We start from the raw sequence: 23,468 nt of genomic DNA on the forward strand, positions 1-23,468 counted from the left end.
AAATGATAGGTCTTTAAAAATAGTGTACATAACTAAAAATATATTTTATTGCTAAAAAATGCTAACCGTCATCTGTGCTTTCAGCAGGTCATAATAAAAAAATCACAGATCACCATAACAAATATAATAATAATGAAAATGTTTGAAATCTCATGAGAGTTACCAAAATGTGACACAGAGATACAAAATGAGCAAATGCTATTGGAAAAGTGGCACCAATGGTGTTCTTATATTTATATAGAATGGTACCTGTGAAGCCCAATAAAGCAAAGTACAATAAAACAGGGATGCCTGTGCTAGTCTTATGATATACAATATTACATACATATTATTACATATTTAATATTTATACTTTAAGATATGTGTGTGTATAGACACATACATACGTATATGTTAGCTCCTCCCTCTGGAAAGATTGAAAGTACAATAGATCCAGGCATTGTGTTTTATCCTAAAGAAATATATGGAATCTTCTTTACTACTTTCTAATAATATTTCAAAAAGGATATATTTTAGTATGTGAAATTCAGAATAAATATAGAATAAATATTTAGAAGAAGCAAAACTACCCAAACATTGGTGCTTCAAGATTTTGCAAATTCTCAGAGAAAAAAAGCTGTGCCATATAATGAGTTTTCATCAAATAACAGGGAAGTTTCAAAAGACAGTTCTTATAGCGCCTTGAAATAGAAGTTAATGGTGACATTTTTGCTATTTTCTAATGGCTATGTTCACATCAGAAGTAGGTTGTAGATTAATGGATGGGCTTCATAATTGTTAAAATAATTTTCTTTTTAAAAAAATACTTGTGTTTTGGAAACCTATTACTCAATTGATTGTAAAACTGCTATGTGTTGAGAATTTATTACCTACCATGCACTACACTAAGGATTAGCATACAATTGGTCATTTGATGTCTTTCAGGAGACTTGCAAGTTTTATAGTTTGCTTTAAATCACACAAGTAAGGATTAGTGCACAGATTCAAATTGATACTCCAGCTATGTTATTATAATCCCTGTGCAATACAACTTAGTTCCCTGTAATAAGCATTGCTAAATGAAATCATGATAGTGTATGCAAAATGACTTAAATATGCATATGTCACTGTAAGTGATTTTCATCAGCATAAATTCATTGAGCATCTATAAAGATGATGGTTTTACTAGCATTAGATATACAAAGAACAACTATGCCCAAAGTGGATGTGGCAAGAAATAGAGATACTAGGATCTCTGCATAAAACTAAAATTAAAAATAAAAGTTATCTTTTTGCTAAAAACAATCCAATTACATAGAGAGTATTTTCACATTGTACCAAGATAGTATTCGTTAAGGATATCAACATATATCACTTAAAGAGACATTCTAAATCTAAATAAACTTGGGGAAATACTGAATTAAGCACAGCTGAATCTCTTACAGGAGTTCTTAGAGCATTTAATATGCAAACTCATAATTGTATATCACTTAGAAGTTAATGCAATACGCAGCGTACCTCCAGTTCAAATTGCTAGAGAACCGCAGCTTCCTTCCTCACTTTTATCTCCCTAACAAAATATCTCCAGAGTTAGAGCTCCACCGGGTACATGCATTGCAGTTAGAGCAATACTGAGATGATGTGAGAAGCTTCAAGATAGAGGAGGATAAAGTTCGGAAAATCATTAAAATTCAGCTAATTGTCAGGCAACAGACATTTCAGTTATTTTGAAAAGAGAGATCAGAGACTGAGTGAGAAAAAAAATGTTACTTGATGAGGAGAAAGCTTCCATGCAAGAACTATTATCTGTGTTGTCGAGATAAATGTCAGTGAACAGTGAGGAAATGAAATGTTGAATATAGATTCATTGTAACAATAAATGAATATGGCATCTTGAAAAGAGTATTCATATGGAAAAAACATTGCAATAAAATTTGTATTATATTTGGTAACAAATAGCAAGGAATTGGAGAAAAAAAGACAATGATACGTAAAAAGGAACAAGGGAATAATCTGGAGATCAAGGACCCCAATTAACACAAGTCAAGGGCTCCCCCTTGGAAAGGGTGTGAGATGCTATTCGCTATGAGGCAGAAAGGCGCTAGATTAGAGGTTCTCACATGTGGCCCCTGTTCAGTCTCATCACCTAAAGACTTATTTGAAATGCAAAGTCTTAAACTCTGTTAGTGGGCGTGGACTCTATAACAAATTTCCATAGATTGGATGGTTAGACAACAAGTATTTATTTTTCACAGTTCTGGAAGCTAGAATTGGAAGATCAAGGTTCTGGCATGCTTAGATTTTTGGTGAGGGCCCTTTTCCTGGTTTATAGAGGGGTGCCTTCCTAATTAACTCTAGGGGTGGAGGGGGTGCCTGGCAGTCTGTGTTTTTATAAGCCCTCCAAATGTTTCTGTTTCATCCTTATTTTGAGGACAAATCCATTTCGTGTTAATTTGGAGAAAACTGATGTTTTCAGAAAGATGGTGCATGTTCAAAATATTAACATGAAAAACTCAGAAAATAAAATTACCCCAGCTTCAGTCCTTTTATGCTTACTGATGATGGTGGATTCTCAAGTGGGCTTGTGATTCTGCTGTGTTCTTAGCATTGAAAGGCACACTCGTTTTAAATTGGATGATTTTTTGTTTGTTTGTTTGTTTCGGTTTTGGTTTCTTTGTCGTTTTGCTATTGAGCTGTATGTGGTTTTTAAACATATTTTGGATATAAACTTCTAGTAAAATGTATGCTTTGCAAATATTTCCTCCCATTCTTTAAGTTTCTTTTTTCATTTTGTTGATCATTTTTCTTTTACTCTGAAGAAGCTTTTGACTTTGTTATAGTCACAATTGTTTTTATTTTGTTGCTTGTGCTTTAGGTGCCGTATCAAAAAAAAAAAAAATTCCAAAACCCAAGTCAAGGATCTTTTCTCCTATGTTTTCTTATAGGAGTTTCATGGTTTCAGGTCTTATATTTAAACCTTTAATCCATTTTGAGTAATTTTTGTGAGTGGAATAAGATAGGCGTCTAATTTCATTCTTTTACGTGTTAGTATCCAATTTTCCCAGTACCATTTATTGAAGAGTCTATCTTCCCCATGGAATATTCCAACTGTTTTGTCAAATACAATGGGCAAAGGGCAAATAGACATTTTTCCAAAGTTGGTAATTAAATGGCCAACGGATACGTCAAAAGTTGCACATTATTAGTCATTAGGGAAATGCGAATCAAAACTACAATGAGATAATACCTCCTACCTGTTAGAATAGCTACCACCAAAAAGACGAGTGGCAACAAATGCTGGTGAAGATGTGTAGAAAAGGGAATATTTATGCACTGCCAGTGGAAATGTAAATTGGTACAGCCACTGTTGAAAAGAGTATGGATATTCCTCTAAAACTTTAAATAGAACTACTATATGATCTAGCAATCTCACTTCTGGGTATATATCCGAAGGAAGTGAAATAGTATGTCAAAGAGATCTCTGCCTGCCCATGTTTATTGCAGCGTTGCTTAAAATAGCCAGGACATAAAAATCTTAAAATCTTAAGTGTATAGGGACAGTTGAAAGGATGAAGAAAATGTCCATATATTTACACACACACACACACACACACACACACACAGCCATTAAAAAATGAAGGAAATCCTGCCATTTGTGAAAACATGGACAGACCTTGAGGTCATTATGCTAAGTGAAAAAGCCAGAAAAGGACAATTATTGTATAATTTCACTTATGTGTAATGTAAAACCAACCAAAATCATAGAAAAAGACAACATATTTGTAGCTTCCGAAATGTGAGGGTGGAGTGTGGTAGAATTGAGTGAAGGTGGTCAAAAGGTACAGACTTTCAGTTATAAAACAAATAAGTACTGGGAATATAATGTACAACATGATGACTATAGTTAACACTGCTTTATGGTATATTTGAAAGCTACTACGAGAGCAGATCCTAAAAATTCTTATCACAAGGAAAAATTGTAACTATATGAGGGGAAGGGTTAACCTATTTATTTAAATTTACTTTAATCACTTTGCAGTATGTGCATGTCAAGTCCTTATGCCATACACCTTAAACTTATATAGTGTTGTGTTCCAACTATATCTCAGTACAACTGGAAAGGAAGGGAGGGAAGGCAGGAGGGAAGAAGGAAGGAAGGAAGGAAGGAAGGAAGGAAGGAAGGAAGGAAGGAAGGAAGGAAGACTCATGCAACCACATCTACTTAGAGGAACAAGTGAAATTGGTGTCTGGGTGATGTCTGAGACTATAGGAAGGGACTGAGATTTAGACTTCCCAACAAATGCAAAAACTAGATTCATTAATTGAGACGCTGTCTTCAGTGTCTCAAGGCTCACTATCTCAAGGCTCACTATCTCAATACTCAAATAAAAATATTTAGGGTATAATTTATGAAACAGTGCCAGGTGACAAGGTCCTGTATAGTGCCACAGTGTTAATGAATAATTACACTAAGGTTTAGCTGTCACAGGAGTCCATCAATTTTTTTTGTTTGTTTGTTTTAAATTTTTTTTTCAATGTTTATTTATTTTTGGGACAGAGAGAGACAGAGCATGAACGGGGGAGGGGCAGAGAGAGAGGGACACACAGAATCGGAAACAGGCTCCAGGCTCTGAGCCATCAGCCCAGAGCCCGACGCGGGGCTCGAACTCACAGACCGCGAGATCGTGACCTGGCTGAAGTCGGACGCTTAACCGACTGCGCCACCCAGGCGCCCCAAATCCATCAATTTTTAAAACTGCTAGATCAGATTGAAAAATAGGCCATGTGAGCTGGAGGAGGAAATATGTGTATATATATATATATATATATATATATATATATATATATATACACACACACACACACACACACAAAAGGAGGAATTGCTGAAGTTATTAAAGAAACTAGAAGTACTTGATATGAGATTGTTGAGAGAGCAAATAAAATAGAAAGTAAAAGAAAGAAAATTGGTGAAACATAAGAAAGAGTAATTGAACAAAGGCTTTCAGCTAGTTTGCACAATTAAGGAATATACTGACCTTTCTCTCTGTCTTCCCCTGCCATCCCGGCAGATTGAGGCTAGTAGGAAAATATATTTCTAAAGGATTCGGCAGAAGAATTTGCCATAGTTAGATCAGAGGTGACCTTTATTTAACACAAATATACAAAAAGTATCCTTTTTGAAAAAGTAGAAAATGAGTAAGAGGACAGGGTACCTCAAACAGAACAAGGTACAACACAATACTATACCAAAGAATGGAGGATTAGGCTTGAAAAGTTTATATTTAAACTGTATTTATTCTGATTCTCTGTTTACCAGGTCACTATTTGACCTTATTTCAATTACTTAGATGGCTTTACTTCCTTCTGAGAGAATGTACAATAGATTGACATGAAGATCTGGTAATTACTCCCTCACATTGTAATATTCCGTATGAATTCTAGAGGATATTAAGCTTCCAAAATTTTACTGGTATGAGTACCTTTAAAATATCTTGAATGGGGTCGCCTGGATGGCTCAGTCAGTTAAGCCTTGGACTTCTGTTCAGGTCACGATATCACCCTTATGGGTTCGAGCCCCATGTCAGGCTCTGTGCTGACAGCCCAGAGCCTGGAGCCTGCTTCAGACTCCCTCTCTCCCTTTCCCTCCCCTGCTCGCACTCTGTCTCTCTCTCTCAAAAATAAACAAAAAAAAATTAAAAAATATTTATCATCGAACAAGTTAATCATGGAGAATTCTAACCCTACCAAATTGGAAGAAGTCATCAGAACAATTACCAGACATTTTATTTCTTTTGAATAAGGCTATAAAGATCATAACATTGTTTTTATTTTTTAAAGCATTACTGATCATATTTTTCTGTATCATACAATTGTCTCTAAATGAATAAATGATGTATACAGTCAAATGTATACACTTTAAAGAATTTATGTGCATCAAATTTTCCTAAGTAGGCATGTACTTTTTAGTTTCTTTATCCATGTAATAAAGCTTAAAATTTTGGCTTAGTTCAATATCAATTGAATCAAGTTTAACCGTGGCAGTTGTGTTTCCAATGACCTAGGCATCAGCACGTGGAATAAATCAGGTCAGATTTTTAAGTTAGGGTGTTTATTTGCATTATGAGAAAAAAAAATAAGTAAAAGTATAAATATTATTTGTGTTGATGAACTCTCTGAAACAAGTGTCTTTGGTGGAAAAATGAGTTTTCTCCCATAAAAACAAACAAAAACAAAAACAAAAAACAAAAAACACAACTCCTTAATTGGCATTGATATGTGGTGTTATGCAAGCCTCTTAAATTGAGATAAGAAGTATTTATGCCTCCTCTATTGTCTAAAACATTTTGTGTGGATTGGTATGACTCATTCTAAAATGTTTGATAAAAATTTACCTGAAACGGGTGCCTGGGTGGCTCAGCCGGTTACGAGTGCCCAGCTTCGGCTCAGGTCATGATCTCACGATTCATGAGTTCAAGCCCCGTGTTGGGCTCTGTGCTGACGGCTCGGGACCTGGAGTCTGCTTTGGATTCTGTGTCTCCCTCTTTCTCTGCTCCTCCCCTGCTCACACTCTGTCTCTATCTCAAATATAATAAAGATTTTTAAAAAATAAAAAAAAAAAAATTACCCGGAACAGTCTTGGTCTGAGATTTTCTTGGCATAAAGTTGTTTTTTTTTTTTTTTTTCAACGTTTATTTATTTTTGGGACAGAGAGAGACAGAGCATGAACGGGGGAGGGGCAGAGAGAGAGGGAGACACAGAATCGGAAACAGGCTCCAGGCTCTGAGACATCAGCCCAGAGCCTGACGCGGGGCTCGAACTCACGGACTGTGAGATCGTGACCTGGCTGAAGTCGGACGCTTAACCGACTGCGCCACCCAGGCGCCCCTGTTTTGTTTTTTAAATAAAAGCTCAATTATTTTAACAGATTCAGGAGTACGTGAAGTTATATTTTTTGTGTGTAACTTTTGGTAATTTGCCTTTTCAAGGCCTCTCTCAACTAATATCAGTGTGGTTTTCTGTAGAACATTCAGAAATTCTGGATCCCCTCAGGTAATATGACAGAAGCTCACACGTTAACAAAGATATTTAAGGCAGAACTTTAATGTTTAATGTTCCCTTCCTCACATAAATGCAGTGTATAACTGTGATTGGAAACTAATGAATTAACGATATTAATGTCCACATAACTTGTCATTGAGACCCTGTTAATCTGTTCTAGCAGAGATAACACATTTGGGACAGCATCTGCAATTGAAGCTATTGCTGGTTCAATTTGTGATCCACTCTCTTCCAGTATTCATTCGTTGTTGGTTTTTTTTTGTTGTTCTGATTTGTTTTTGTTTGTTTGTTTCCTAGAGACCAGACTTGGGAATTAAATAGGGATATAATGGGCACCAGTAAATCTTTGTCAATTAAGACAAACCAAAATTCTCCAACCACCATCAGTGATAGGGCCCTAAGTGTCAGAAAACCCAAAGAAAATCCAGTTCCAAATCCCATTTTAGGATCTGTTTTCAAAAATGACTTCTGTTACCAATTGTCGTCAGTTTCCCTTGGAAATAGACTCTGAAATGCAAATTTGTGTGAACATGTGAAGGTAGTTTATTTTGTAGGATTGTGTAGGGTAGGATTGCACACAGGGAGAAGTTGAGAATGGGGATGCACATAGGCCTCAGCCAAACCTACATGGAGCTCTGAAATTTGGATGGCCATTTACAAATAAAAAAAACAAAAGGGCTGAGATGCTTCAACAAATTGGTGGGTTTCCTTTCTCAGGTAAGTTATAGCCATGGGAAAGGCAGTTCCTTTTGGTTAAGGGCAGTTCCTGAGAAGGGGCCCAGCTATGAGTGTCAGCAGGTTATTGATCCCAGCAACTGAAAGGATGAGGATTTCAGAATTAGCAGATGATTTATTAGCTATATGTAAGACCCATCTCAAACTCTTTAAAGTCCCCATAGCTGGGCACCAATCTGGCCTCCTAGTTTTGTTTTGTTTTTTTTTTTTTCAAAGAATTACACAGCATCTTCTTTAACATTAATTATTATCACTTTTATATATGTAAATATTATAGCAAAATTTTGGATAAGTGATCAAAATTACTTGCATTTTGATGAGTAATGCAAGGAAGGTTTTATGTGCTAATTACTGGTCATGCCTTAAAAAATAAATTTTGTATTGTATAATTAACAGTATTATATTAGTTTCAGGTTACAATATGATGATTCAACAATTCTGTATATTATTCAGTACTCAGGTGAACTTTTGATCTCCTTTATCTATATCACACCTACCACCACCTACCTCCCCTCGGGCAACTATCAGTTTGTTCTCTGTATTTAAGAGTCTGGCTTGTGTCTCTTTTTTGTTTGTCCATTTTCTCTTGACAGACCCAGGTCTTAACTGGCTAAAAGATCTCACACTTAATTAGCTAAAAGCTCTTTTACTCCTACATTTAATTGACTAAAAGAACTCTTACTCTCTTTTCACAAACTAAGTTACGTTGAAAATTCACCCACAGTCTTTCCAAATCCCAAATAAAATTATCAGACTGATTTCTATAATTATGTAAATGCATCTTCTCTTGTTGATCACTCAAGTTGGAAATCTTAAAGAACCTTCAAACATTCATCCTCTTTGTTCCTCATATTCACAGTCAATATTATCATTTTTAGTTACTATTGCCTTCTTTCTACATTAAACGCATTACTCTAGCATAGTCTTTACTCATTCCGTCTGTTCTAGTGCAATTGCTTTGAAATTAGGGTTTTTAACTTTTAATTTCTTTTATCAATTACTGGTAGATTATGTTCATAAAATTTGTTTCTGAATACACTCCCCTAACATGAAATACTAAGAAACCTAGAATATTTACCTTAGGACATAGAATAATTATGGGCAACTAAGCATTGAATTAAAGATTCTCCAAAATCTAAATGAACTTTTTCTCCAGCTTTTGCTCTTACTGTTTCTCAGGTAGATTTTGCTCTTCAGCTAAGTCAACCTCTGTATTTTTTTTTACTCATCCTACCCTCTGTTTTTATCTATGCTTATCACCTCTAGTAGATGTCTCTCTACCCATTGTCCCTTTGAAAATACTCCTTCTTCCTGAAAAATTTTATCTTGAATCAGAAATTCATTTCTTTTGTGTCTCATAGCACTTTAAAATTTTCATAAGGCTTATCACATTTTGACTTTACTGCAGTTTTATATGTATGCCTTATCTCTTGTTGACATATAACATCCTTGAGGATTGGAATGTATAAATTCCTAGTCATTTATAAAACATAATCTTTATTTGTTGTTAAAGAAAATGTTGGGCAATCATTGAAAATCATTTTTTTAGTTATTCTGGTATTGATAAATGATGGTGTGACATTCTTGATCATTAAATGGAAAGATTTCACTATTATGCATATCCTATCCTTGAGAATAGAGATGAATTGACAGTCAAATTAATATATTCGTTATTGGGGTGCCTGGGTGGTTCAGTTGGTTAAGCGGCCAACTTTGGCTCAGGTCATGATCTCACAGTTTGTGAGTTCGAGCCTCATGTCGGGCTCTGTGCAGACAGCTCAGAGCCTGGAGCCTGCTTCATATTCTCCCTCGCTCTCTGCCCCTCCCTCACTCGTGCTCTGTCTCTTTCAAAACTGAATAAACGTTAAAAAATTTTTTTAAATAAAAAAATATATTAGAGGACATAGATAAATGCCAAATGAAATTTCACTGGTTAGGATTTTCAAATATAAAATATGCAAGAGAAACACAATTATTTTCTAATGTATACAAGTAAAAGTGATGTGCTTCTGAATGTGTTCATCAAAATAAAGGGAGATTTTTACCAAAGAAGTGATATTGGCATTCAAAGTTCAGGAACATTTTAATTGGAATAGATATTATTTATGCTTATTTTGTAACCAAAATATATTAACCATCATTTACAAGGTTAGAATTTAAACCATTTTGTGAAGAAATGGCACAGAAACACAAGATTCTAGAGTGTAATACATATAGATATATGTGTATATACGTTTGAATATATGAGAAATGTAGTGGCAATGTAAATGCTGATGTTTTTTTGGATTGAAATGAAGTATTTTTTTTTATGAAAGAAGAACAGTGTTTCACAGTGATATTCATTAAAAAAGTCCTTCATCAAATGTATGTTTTGCAAGTATTCTGTCCAGTCTTACTTAACTTTTCATTTTCCTGTGTCTTTTGAAGAGTAAACATTTTAATTTTGTCTTTTTAATGGTGAATGCTTTATTCCAAGAAATATTTGCCAAACCATTGAATAAAAAATATTTCTCTTATGTTAGAACTTTTGTAGCTTTAGATATTATTGGTTCTATGATCCTCTTGAGTTAATTTTTGTATATTATATGAGGTAATGATTGACTCAAGTATATTTTCTTCTACTTCAATATCCAACAATTCAAAACCATTTGGTGGAAAAAAGGGTGTTTTTGTTATGCCAGTACATTTATGTGCTTTGTTGGAAATCAGACGCATGTACGTACCTATTTCTGCACTTTCTCTCTCTACTCTGTAAATTTTGATAAATAATTATATCTTTATGCCAATATAATATTGTCTTCATTAGCATAGTTTTATAGCATTCTTGAAATTAGATGTTACAAGTCCTCTAAGTTTGATCTGCATTTTCAAAATCGTTTGGCTATAAAAAGTTCTTTCCATATCCATATAAATTGTAGAATAAGCTTATTAAATTTTACAGAAGAGTTTGCTGGAATTTTGATTGGAATTATAACTAATAGAATGATCTGATACTTTAACAATATTGAATCTTCTAATCTATGAGTGTAAAATACTTTTCCATTAATTTTGTTGGTCTTTTTTTTTTAAGTTTGTTTATTTATTTTGAGAGAGACAGAGAGAAAGAGAGAGAAGAAAAGAGAGGGACAGAGAATCCCAAGCAGTCTCTGTGCTCTCAATACAGACCCCAATGCTGGGCTTGATCCTGCGAACTGTGAGATCATGACCTGAGCTGAAATCAAGAGCTGGACACTTATCCAACTGAGCCACACAGAAATCCCTGATTTTGGTCCTCTTTAATGTCCTCAGCAAGGTTATGTAGTTTTTATGCTCAGGACTCCCCCACATTTTAAATGTACGCCATTGCATACGGTATTTTATTTCAATCTCCTATACTTTGCTGTGGAAATATAAAATATATTTAATTTAGTAAACTTCTTTGCTACATTTATTAGTTCTGATAGCTTTTTGAAAATTCTTAATGTTATTCTACATAAAGGATAATGTCCTTTGCAAATAAAGAAAATTGCTTTCTTTCAAAGCTACAAGCTTTTAATTTATTTTTCTTGTCTTATTGCAGTCATTTAAAAAAATGATGTACAAAATTAAATAGAAGTGTTAAGTAAAGACATTCTATACATGTTTCTGATCTTAATGGAGAGAGATTTAGTCTTTCACCAGTAGAAATGATGTTAGCTGTAGGTTTAACAGTTGAGGATATTTCCTTCAATTCTTACCTTGCTAAAAATTTTTACCATGAATTCCTTAGGTATTGAATTTTGTTGTCAAATATTTTTTTTCTCTATTACCTTTCATTGATTTTTTTGGTTTTTTACCTTCCTATATTGACTTTGGCTCTAGATTATTATCTCTTTAGTGTCTTGAAGTAGAAGTTTGGAACACTACTTTTACATATCTTTTTAAATATAAATATTTAATTCTATATATTGCCTTCTAAATACTGCATTGACATCTTCCCACATATTTTGTTGTGTTATTTTTATATCTGATTTCATTAAAAACAAATACCAGTATCCCATCTTTTACTAGTTTGTTATTTAGAGGTGTACTATTTAATATCCACATATTTAGGGGGGGTACCTCTTTATCTTTTATTGTTGCCTAGTTTATTTCCTCTGTGGAAAAAGCAATATTCTATTTTATTAAATCTTTGCATTTATTGAAACATGTTCCATGACTTAGAAATGTGTAATCAGATATTTTTTGCTAGAGTGTTATATAAATGCCACTTGGGGCGCCTGGGTGGCGCAGTCGGTTAAGCGTCCGACTTCAGCCAGGTCACGATCTCGCGGTCCGTGAGTTCGAGCCCCGCGTCGGGCTCTGGGCTGATGGCTGGGAGCCTGGAGCCTGTTTCCGATTCTGTGTCTCCCTCTCTCTCTGCCCCTCGCCCGTTCATGCTCTGTCTCTCTCTGTCCCAAAAATAAATAAACGTTGAAAAAAAAATTAAAAAAAAAAATGCCACTTAAGTTAGTTGATACTGACCAATTCATCTTTTGTCCTTAATTACTTTTTTCCTACTTCTTTTATTAATTTTTATGAGCAGAGTACTAAAAAGTCTCTATAATTTTGGCTGCATCTACTTCTCTTTGCCATCCTGTCAGTTTTTGTCTTCCGGCTCAAATGAGTATTTTATCATTATGACGCATCTTTCTTTGTCCCTGGTAATCTTCACTTTTCTGAACTCATGTTTGCCTGATATTAGTTTAGCCTATCCAGGGTTCCTCGGATTGCATCTGGATGATTATCTTTTTATAGTCTATTATTTTAACCTATGGCCCTTTTATGTAAAATGGGATTACATACATATCATATACCACATCTGACTTTTTCGTTTAGCTTGATAAAACTTTTAACTGGAGTATTTAGTCAACTTATATTTACTGTAAATATTGTTAGGGTTTGATTTAAACCTAGCATCATGTTTGCTATCACCTGTTCTTTTTTTCCTTTTCTGTTTGCTTTTACATTAAGTATTCTATTCACTTATTACTGATAATTTCCTGTTTATATTTTTAGTGCTTTCTCTGGGGTTGACATAAAACAATCATAAGTGATAATATTACATGCTATAATTTTAAAAACATATTCTACTTGTTTGCTTTTACACAATTATCTTTTAAAGAGAATAAAATTAAGAAAATATTTTATATATTTGTTCATATGTGTTTTTATGATGCTCTTTATTCTTCAATGTAAATATAACATTTTTTAAGGAATATTTTTTCTTTTGAGAATTTGCTTTACCTTCTTTTAAATGCACATATGTAATGGTTATCTTAGCTTTCATTACTCAAAAGTACTCTTCAAATTTATTTTGAGATACATTTTTGCTAAATAATTCTGGGTTAACAGATTTTTTCTTCTTGCAGTGATTTAAAATGGTATTTGATATTGTTTTTCTTACCAGTATGACTTATATGAGAAATCTGTGATCCTCATCTCTGTTATCTTTATATATCAGTCTTTCTCTGGGTGCCTTTATGAATTTAAGCTTCATGAATTAATACCAATAACTGAATTATGATATTTTCTGTTTCTTTTCTGTTTGTGATTAGTTTAATTTACTGAATTTGTGGCTCTATACATTTTACTAAATTTGGGAAAAACATTTTCTATGATTTCTTCAAATACATTTCTACTCAGTCATTATTTTTGTCTCAGAGTATCCTGAAGATCTTATTTTCAATTTTTTTTCTATTTTTGAGTCTTTTCTCTTGTTATTATAAAATTTACTTTTATCCCATTATTTTATCCCATCAATTTTTTTACTCTTTAAAATTTCAGATATTGTATTTTGTATTTCTAGAATTTCTTTTATGTCTATGTCTTCCATTGATTTCCTCATTATGTTTATTATTTCCTTTGCATCTCTGAATAAGTTTAAAAGATGGTTGTTTTAAGGTCCCTTTTTTTGTCTTAATTTCATAATGACTTTCATCTCTATAACTTTTCATTTTCTTAATTCTCTTGCTTATATCATTTTCCTGCTTCTTTGCATGTTGAGTAAATTTTGACTAGATGCTAACATTTAACTTTTTATGTTTTTGGAGTGCTTTGTTTCTCTAATTGTATTTTCTGTTCCTAGAAGCTCATTTCCACACTTTTGTGGCTGTTTTCAAGCTTTGTTATGGCAGGTTGAGAGCAATTTTTATTTTGGGGTTAATTTCTCTTTGAAACACATCATCTGAAGAATGTAATTGAATGTATTATAACATATATTCACTTGGTCTATTATGAAACATAGCTATTCAAAATCTTTTATGAATTCTGATAATTATATATCCTACTACTTTCAAATACTTCTTTCCTTAAAGAGAAGTTTAGGAAGTTTTCTACCATTCATATGCAAAACTTTCTTCTCTGGCTCTCTGCAACTCAATTTCCAGTGCCCTTATACATGTAAAGTCCAGCCTCTTTCCTTAGCCCACTGAGAATGTTAAGTCTACTTTGGTCTCTTTCTGTGCTGTGATTTAGAACTGCCTTCAGACAGTGCACTGGGACCATTATTGGATTCACCTAATTTATTTTCCTTCTCAGTGGTCAGAGAAGACCACTCAGTGGTCATGTGTGCATGAGTGAGGTTAGGGGCAGAGAGAGAGCAAGAGTGAATCCCAAGCAGGCACCACACTGCCAGTGCAGAACCCAACATACAGCTTGATCTCATGAACCGTGAGATCTTGACCTGAGCCGAAATCAAGAGACAGATGCTTAACAAACTGAGCCATCCAGGTGCTCCTCACCTCATCCTTTTTCAAATATTTTTTCTCTTAGATTTTTATGTAATCTCAAATCCTCCCAGTTGCTAAAATCTTGGTCATAGTTTTTATTTTTTTATTATTATAGTTGACATAAAATTTTATGTTAGTTTCAGTTACACAACACAGTGATTTGGCATTTATATACATTATGGAATAATTCCCATTATAAGTTTAATTACCATCTGTCACCATCAAGTTATAATATTATTGACTCTAGTTTGTATGCTGTACTTTACATCCCTGTGACTTATTTATTTTATAACAAAGTTTGTACTTATTTTTTTTAAATTTTTTTAATGTTTATTCATTTTTTGACAGACAAAGGGCAAGTGGGGTTGGAGTAGGGAGAGAGGGAGACACAGAATCTGAGGCAGGCTCCAGGCTCTGAGCTGTCAGCACGTAGCAGAAGGGGCTCAAACTCAGGAACCACAAAATCATGACCTGAGCAGAAGGTCGGATGCCTAATTAACTGAGCCACCAAGGTGCCCCAGAAAGTTTGTACCTCTTAATCTCTTCACCTATTTTACTTATCCCCCCTCCCACCACTCTCCTCTCTGGCAACTACTAGTTTATTCTCTGTATTTATGAGTCAGTTTCTGTCTTGTTTGTTCATTCGTTTTGCTTTTAAGATTTCACATATAAGTGAAATCATATGGCATTTGTCTATCTCTCTGTTACTTTTTTCAGTTAGCATAGTACCCTCAAAGTTCATCTATGCTGTCACAAATAGCAAGATTTTGTTCTTTTTTATAGCTGAGTAATATTTTATTGTGTATATCACAGCTTTTATCCATTTAGCTGTCAATGAACATTTAGGTTGCTTCCATATCTTGGTTATTATAAATAGTGCTGCGATTAACTAAGAGAGTACACATCTTTTTGAACTAGTGTTCTCTTATTCTTTGGGTAAATACACAGAAGTAGAATTACTGGGTCATATGGCAGTTCTATTTTTAATTTTTTGAAGAATCACCATACTGTTTTCCATAGTGGCTATACCTATTTACATTCCCATTAACAAGGTCTCTGCATCTTGGCCAACACTTTTCTGGTCTTTTTGATAATAGCAATTCTGACAGGCATAAGAGGATATTCCACTGTGATTTTAATTTGCATTTCCCTGATGATTAGTGATGCTAAGCAACTTTTCATGTGTCTGTTGGCCATCTGTATGTTGTCTTTGAAAAAATTTTCTATCCATGTCCTCTGTCTATTTTTTTGATTGGATTGTATTTTTTGTTTTGGTTTGTTTGTGTTTGGGTTTTTTTGTTTGTTTTTGGTAGTGAGTTGTATGCGGTCTGTATATAGTTTTGATATTAACCCCTTATCAAATGTATTATTTGCAGTTTCTCCTATTCAGTAGATTGTATTTTTGTTTTACTGACTTTTTCTTTTGCTGTGAAAATTTTTTTAGTTTGAGATAATACTTTTTATAATTTTTGCTTTTGTTACCTTTAGCTGAGGAGACAGATCCCCCTCCCCAATCTCCTGCCCCCAAATTGCTAAGACCAATGTCCAGAGTTTAATAGCAATGTTTTCTTTTAGGTGTTTTATGGTTTCAAGTCTACGTTTAGGTCTTTATTTTGAGCTTATTTTTATGTATGGTGTGAGAAACTAGTTCAGTTTCATTCTTTGAAGCGCCTCTTGCTTGAAGACACTGTTTTTCCCCACTGTATATTCTTGCTTTTTTGTTGAAGATTGAGCATATAAACATAAATATATTTCTGGGCTCTCCATTCTGTTCCATTGATCTACATGTCCGTTTTGTTTTGTTTTGCAAGTAGCATATTGTTTTGATTATTATAGCTTTGTAGTATAGTTTGAAATCTGGGATTGTGATAACCTCCAGCTTTGTTCTTTCTCAAGTTTGCTTTGTCATTGGTGAGGATATGGAGAAAGAGGAACCCTTTTGAACTGTTGGTGGGAATGCAACCTGGTGCAGCCACTGTGGAAAACGGTATCGACTTTCCTCAGAAAGTTAAAAATAGAATTACCCTATAATCCTAGGTATTTATTACCTTCAAAATGCAAAAATACTATTTCAAAGGGATACATGCACCTCAATGTTTATAGAAGTATTATCTACAATAGCCAAACTATGGAAATAGCCCAACTGCCCATTGACTGATCAATAGATTAACAGGATGTGGTGTGTGTGTGTGTGTGTGTGTGTGTGTGTGTGTGTGTAATGGAAGATTACTCATCCAAAAAAGAAAGTAGTCTTGCCATTTGCAATGATGTGTATGGAGCTAGAGAGCAGTATGCTAAGTGAAATAAGTCAGTAGAGAGAAAGACAAACACCGTATGATTTCACTCATATGTGGAATTTAAGAAACAAAACAAATGAGTGTAAGGAAAAGGAGAGAGGGAGAGGCAAACCAAGAAACAGACTTTTAACTATAGAGAACAAACTGATAGTTAACAGAGGGGCTGTGGTTGGGGGATGAGTTAAATAGGTGATGGGAATTTAGGAGTGCACATGTGATGAACACCAGGTGAGGTATGGAAGTGTTATATTGTACAGCAGAAACTAATATAACACTGCATTAACTAATTGCAATTAAAATTAAAACTTAAAAAAAAAAGAAAAAATAACTGTATTGTAATATATATTAAAAAAAAAAAAAACTTCCTGATTGGGGAGAGGGGAAAAAGTCCTGACCTAAGTAATTTTAGAAAAAACTAAAGACAAAATAAACTGTACATAAGTACTGTTAAAAAGAGAGAGAGAGAGAGAGAGAGGGAAATTGCCTTTTGCTATTTGGGGTCTTTTGTGGTTCTGTATAAATTTAGGATTATTTTTTCCAGTTCTGTGAAAAATGCCGTAGGTATTTTGATAGGGATTGCAGTGAATCTGTAGATCACTTTGGGTAGTATAGGTATTTTAACAATATTCTTCTAATCTGTGAATATGGTATATCTTTCCATTTGTTTGTGTTGTCTTCAGTTTATTTCATCAATGTCATATAGTTTTCAGAGTACAGGTTATTGGCTTTTAGGTTAAATTTGTTAGGTATTTTATTCTTCTGGATACAGTTATAAATTGGATCAATTCCTTAATTTCTCTTTGTGATAGTTTATTACTATATAGAAACACAACATAGTTTGTATATAATTTTATATCTTGCAACTTTACTGAATTCATTTATTCTACTATTTTTTGGTGGAGTCTTTAGGGTTTTCTATATAGTATTATGTCATCTGCGAATAGTGATAGTTTTACTTCTTCCTTACCAAATTTGGATGCCCTTTCCTCCTTCCTTCCTTCCTTCCTTCCTTCCTTCTGACTTTTGAAGCGAGGATTTCTAGTACTATGTTGAATAAAAGGAAAGGGAAACAAAAGCAAAAATGAACTGTTGGGACCTCATCAAAATAAAAAGCTTCTGCACAATGAAGGAAACAATCAGCAAAACTAAAAGGCAACCAACAGAATGGGAGAAGATATTTGAGAATGACATATCAGATAAAAGGTTAGTGCCCAAAATCTATAAAGAATTTATCAAACTCAACACCCAAAAAAACAAATAATCCGGTGAAGAAATGGGCAAAGGCAAAAGACATGAATAGACACTTCTCCAAAGAAGACATCCAGATGGCCAACCAACACATGAAAAAATGGTCAACATCACTTATCATCAGGGAAATAGAAATCAAAACCACAATGAGATACCACCTTACACCTGTCAGAATGGCTAACAGTAACAACTCAGGCAACAACACGTGTTGGCGAGGATGCGGAGAAAGAGGATCCCTTTAGCCCTGCTGGTGAGAATGCAAGCTGGTGCAGCCACTCTGGAAAACAGTATGGAGTTTCCTCAAAAACTTAAAAATAGGACTACCCTATGACCCAGCAATTGCACTACTAGGTATTTATCCAAGGGATACAGGTAATGCTGTTGCGAAGGGACACATGCACCCCAATGTTTATAGCAGCACTGTTTATTTTGTTTATAGCAAAATATGGAAAGAGCCCAAATGTCCATCAATGGATGAATGGATAAAGAAGATGTGTACACACACACACACACACACACACACACACACACACAGTGGAGTATTACTCAGCAATCAAAAAGAATGAAATCTTGCCATTTGCAACTACGTGGATGGAACTGGGGGTATTATGCTTAGTGAAATTAGTCAGAGAAAGACAAATATCATATGACTTCATTCATATGAGGACTTTAAGAGACAAAACGGATGAACATAAGAGAGGGGAAACAAAAATAATATAAAAACAGGGAGGGGGACAAAACCTAAGAGACTTAAATACGGAGAACAAAGGGTTACTGGAGGGGTTGTGGGAGGGGATGGGCTAAATGAGTAAGGGGCATTAAGGAATCTACTCCTGAAATCAGTGTTGCACTATATGCTAACTAACTTGGATAAAAGTAAAAAATAAATTTAAAATTTTTTTTAAAAATGGCAAGAGGCACTTCTCAGACATCCTTGTGTTGATACTGATTTTAGAGGAAGAGCTTCCAGCTTTTCGCCATTGAGTGTGATGTTAACTGTGTATTTGTCATATATGGCCTTTATTACATTAAGTATGTGCTTGGTGCTAGTTTTGAATCCCTTTTCAAAATTCCTCCATTTCTAACTTTTTGCCTTTAGTTCTCAAGAGATTTTAAATTGGCTTTTTCTTCCACTTTTATTTCCCCAAAATTTATTTCCAAAACTCCTGAAAGCTTCTCATTAGATCTCTAATAAAACTTATCTCTATAATATTTTCATGATTTAGCCCTAATTTGGCTTTTCTTACCTCTATCTGCCAATTCTTATTCATAGTCCATGATCCATGTCAAATAACACTTCCTCACAGATCTTCCTGACTGCCTTATCCACATTCTTCTCCCTCCTTAGCTAATATTTCTACTTGCCTTATTTATCTTACTATAAAGCTTTTTTATTCAAGTTATATTAATTATGTATTATTTTCTTTTACTCTGTCCTGCATTCCCTACTATCAGGTAATTTCTATGAGGAAAGTGACATATCTTTTTTATTCACTATTGTATCTCCAGTAACTAGAACAGTCCTTGGGTCATCCACATTGAACATGAAATTTTGGATAATAAATTGCCCTGGACAAATCAGTTACCAAAAACAAACAAACAAACAAACAAACAAACAAAAAAAAAAAGAAAACAAACAAACAAACAAAAAAACCCGGAAACAACCATGGGACAACTCAACAAAGTAAAAATGGATTATAGTATTTTGGGAAATATTGTTTTTTAAGTGTATTTTAATTGAGCAATACTTTTATATGGCTCAAAAAAAAAAGAAGATTGTGTATAAAGTGGGAACCGCATCAGGTCTCTACTGCAGAGTCATCTGAAAATCCCATATCCTTGGAAATTTCAGTGTGAACATTGATTTGGGATTGAGTCCAGAAACTTTTTTTTTTCAAAATGTTTATTTTTTCAAAATGATCATGAGCAATAAGATCATACCTGAGCCAAAATCAAGAGTTGGACACTTAACCATCTGATCCACCCATGGGCCCCTGAGTCCAGAAAATTCATCTGAAGTTCTTTTCCTGAGTTGTAAATCGAAACAATTTTTTTTCAAAGTGATTTGGTCCTCCAGACAGAAGGAGGATGTTTCTTATGAATATAATTTCAAAGATCACTGTGTTATGATTTTAGGCAACAAAATTTTGCAGTGAGTTAGAAAGTAATATTTTCTCAAAGATAAAATGTGGTGGAGAGGCTCCCAGCAACCTTAGGAGAAATTTTTCCTGTTAAGATTGTAGCTGGCCTTATGTGTCTGCTATTATTGCATGATGAATACCCAGGCAGATCTTGTTTTGCTTGAGTTCGCTACTATTATCTCAGTTTGGGTAGATTATAGAAAGAATATAGCAATTCACAAAGGAAATTTTGAAGCTTCTGATAGACACTGCATTGAATGTGTAGACCGTTTGGGGTAGTATCTACATTTTAACAATATTTGTTCTTCCAATCCATGAGTATGGGATGTTTCACCATTTCTTTGTGTCTTCAATTTTTTTTCCATAAGCTTTCTATAGTTTTCAGCGTATAGATCTTTTACCTCTTTGGTTAAGTTTATTCCTAGGTATTTCATGGGTTTTGGTGCAATTGTAAATGGGATCGAATCCTTGATTTCTCTTTCTGCTATTTCATTATTGTGTATAGAAATGCCACAAATTTCTATACGTTGATTTTATATCCTGCGACTTTGTCAAGTTCATGTATCAGTTTTGGAGTTTCATTACTCCATAGACTTTAAAATTATATTTCATCTGTATAATAATAATATAAAGTATCAGAGAGTATAATATAAATGAAAATATAAAAAGCTAAAAATTTAAAAATTGTTTCTGATGACAATATTATAATAAATTCTAAGAGTAGTAATACATATATGGTAATTATATGAATATCAAATTATATGAATTATGAATACAAATCTGTAGCTCTAGAAAAATTAATTTGACACATAAGTGATTAATACTATATATATATACACACACACACACACACACACACTTTTGTGAAAGACACAGCAGCTTTTAGAGTTTTATTATCTTCATAATTTATATATATTTATTCAGAATATGTTATATATACGTATACATGAGATTTCGCATGGATTGCTATGTCACATAGGCAATAAATGAAAGACACAGCGTGTAAAATTAAGTGCACAAAACTAATTTTTTCTGATACACCACTCTCCTGTATTCACTTTGTCTCTTATGCTTATAAATACATTTGAACAGAAAAGAAAAATAAATATTAAAATTGTCAAAAACCAATTGGAACTAAAATGGGCTAAATCTGTAAGAGAATATGAGAGATTTTTATTCCTTACATTTGCTTTAATGTGTATACGGAGTCATATCTTGTGATAGTCATTTCTCTTTTGTTGCTCCCTTCCCTACAGTGAGTACATTTTATGCTTTTTTTTCCTAAAGATTTCATAAACTAACATGGAAGTTCAATGCCAAAAGGTTCTGGCTCATTCTTTTGCTTATTCATTTATTCATTTATATATATGTGTGTGTATATATATATATATATATATATATAATATATATTTATATAATATATATTTATATAATATAAATTATATAAATATAATATATATTTATATGTATTCATTTATATATTATAATATATTATATACATATATAAGATATATATTATATACATATATATTATATACATATACAAAATATGTTACATGTAATATATAATATACATATATACATATATACGTATAATATACTAATATATAATATACAAAATATATATATATAGAATATGTATATATATATATATATAATTTATTTGCTTTCTTAAAAGGCAATGAGAAAGTATTGATAAGAGTAAAACACAAAAGGTAGATGTCTATGGGCCTGAAAGCATGTGAAGTGCTTATGTACATGATCTAAAATTCCAACAAGTGTACAAATAGTGCTGCTTCACACATAACAATACGTGATATATACATACAGTGTCTTTTGTAGCACAGTGCCAAAAAATAAGGTTATTAATTTTTAATCAGCTACTTGCATTAAAGAACAGGGACAAACAGTGCAAGTAAGTGATATACACCAAACTTTTAAGTGTTACTAGGTAATATGAGTTGTCATTTTCAAACACATTTCTGTTGGTATCATTTAAAATCAGAATTTCTCTTCTGAAAATTGTAAACTGTTTAGAAAGGAAACTTCAAATCTTAAATGCTCATAGTGGAAAAAATACCAACCTTTTCCATTTTCATATTCGTTTGTTTCATAAAATTGATCTCTTTCAAATTTTAGATTATAAAAATGATGATTCAGACATATAATCATAGCAGCTGTATCACTGGTAGAGCAGAGTCCAGGGAGACTTAGGTGCAAGGAAATGTGCTATATCTCGTCCTCACACTGGATGCAGTGCCACAGGCAGCACTGAACCATGACAATTGTCCCCCAAAGTGGAGACGATCACACTGTGTGCATCCGAAGAGCAATTACAGAGAGGCAAGTCTGGGTTACGAGTATACAGCTGCTAATTTTATTTTCAGTTTTTTGATTTCACCAAAATCATGGATCAGATTAGTTGGATAAAGGTATCAACTGTATCATCAAGCTGAGGCCAGACCAGTGTATTTGTTCTCTGCATTCAGTCTTATTCAGAAAGGAGGGAGGAAGGGAGAAGCTAAAAGTTCCTAACCCCACATTTACTGAAGAGAAAACTCACTTTTCTTCCACCAACAGGGACTGCATAAAGGAGTACTGCGGGGCCAAAAGAGCCAAAGAGTCTCTTCCTTTATTTCTTGACATATCATGTGCTTTATTCACTCTGTTGAATAAATGACAGTCTTGTTTTTGACCTGTCACTTGAGATCACACACCCTAAAGTATACTATAATTATGTCATTATTAATTAAAAAAAGAAACTATGGAAGTGAATATGTACTCATTAGCAGTTTCTAAAATAACTCATAAGCCTCTCCAGACACTCATACTGGAGAGAGAAAACAGTACTGTATTTTGAGAAGGAAAAGCAAAATATGACCCTTCCTTCAGGGAAAATGAAAAACCTGTTAGAAACAGCAAGGATCAAAAACACTAAGCCACCAGTTATTAAAAATTATTTATCACTTGAACTTTTAGTAGGAAAATTTCATTTCCTGTACAGATGTAAGAATTTCAATCACAGAACTAATGTCCTGAGAATTAATTTTATTTATTCTGAAATCTCAGAAGATTGGACACATTTTTATAGTTTTTAAGTCAGGATGAACCTTATTGGATTGTTTCTTTTAGATGAAATACATAGATATTAGTGTTTTTCAGCCACATGTTAGAACTTAACTAGTAAGGTACCAGACTATATGGTAGACAAACTACATGCACTTTTTTAAAAGATGTTACAACTTGTGGAGCAACTGGGTGGCTCACTTAATTGAGTT

This window comes from Lynx rufus, unplaced genomic scaffold, assembly GCF_022079265.1.
Source record: "Lynx rufus isolate CCGP_SWC_20201006 ecotype Redwood Valley unplaced genomic scaffold, mLynRuf1.p SCAF_1, whole genome shotgun sequence".
Classification (NCBI taxonomy): domain Eukaryota; kingdom Metazoa; phylum Chordata; class Mammalia; order Carnivora; family Felidae; genus Lynx; species Lynx rufus.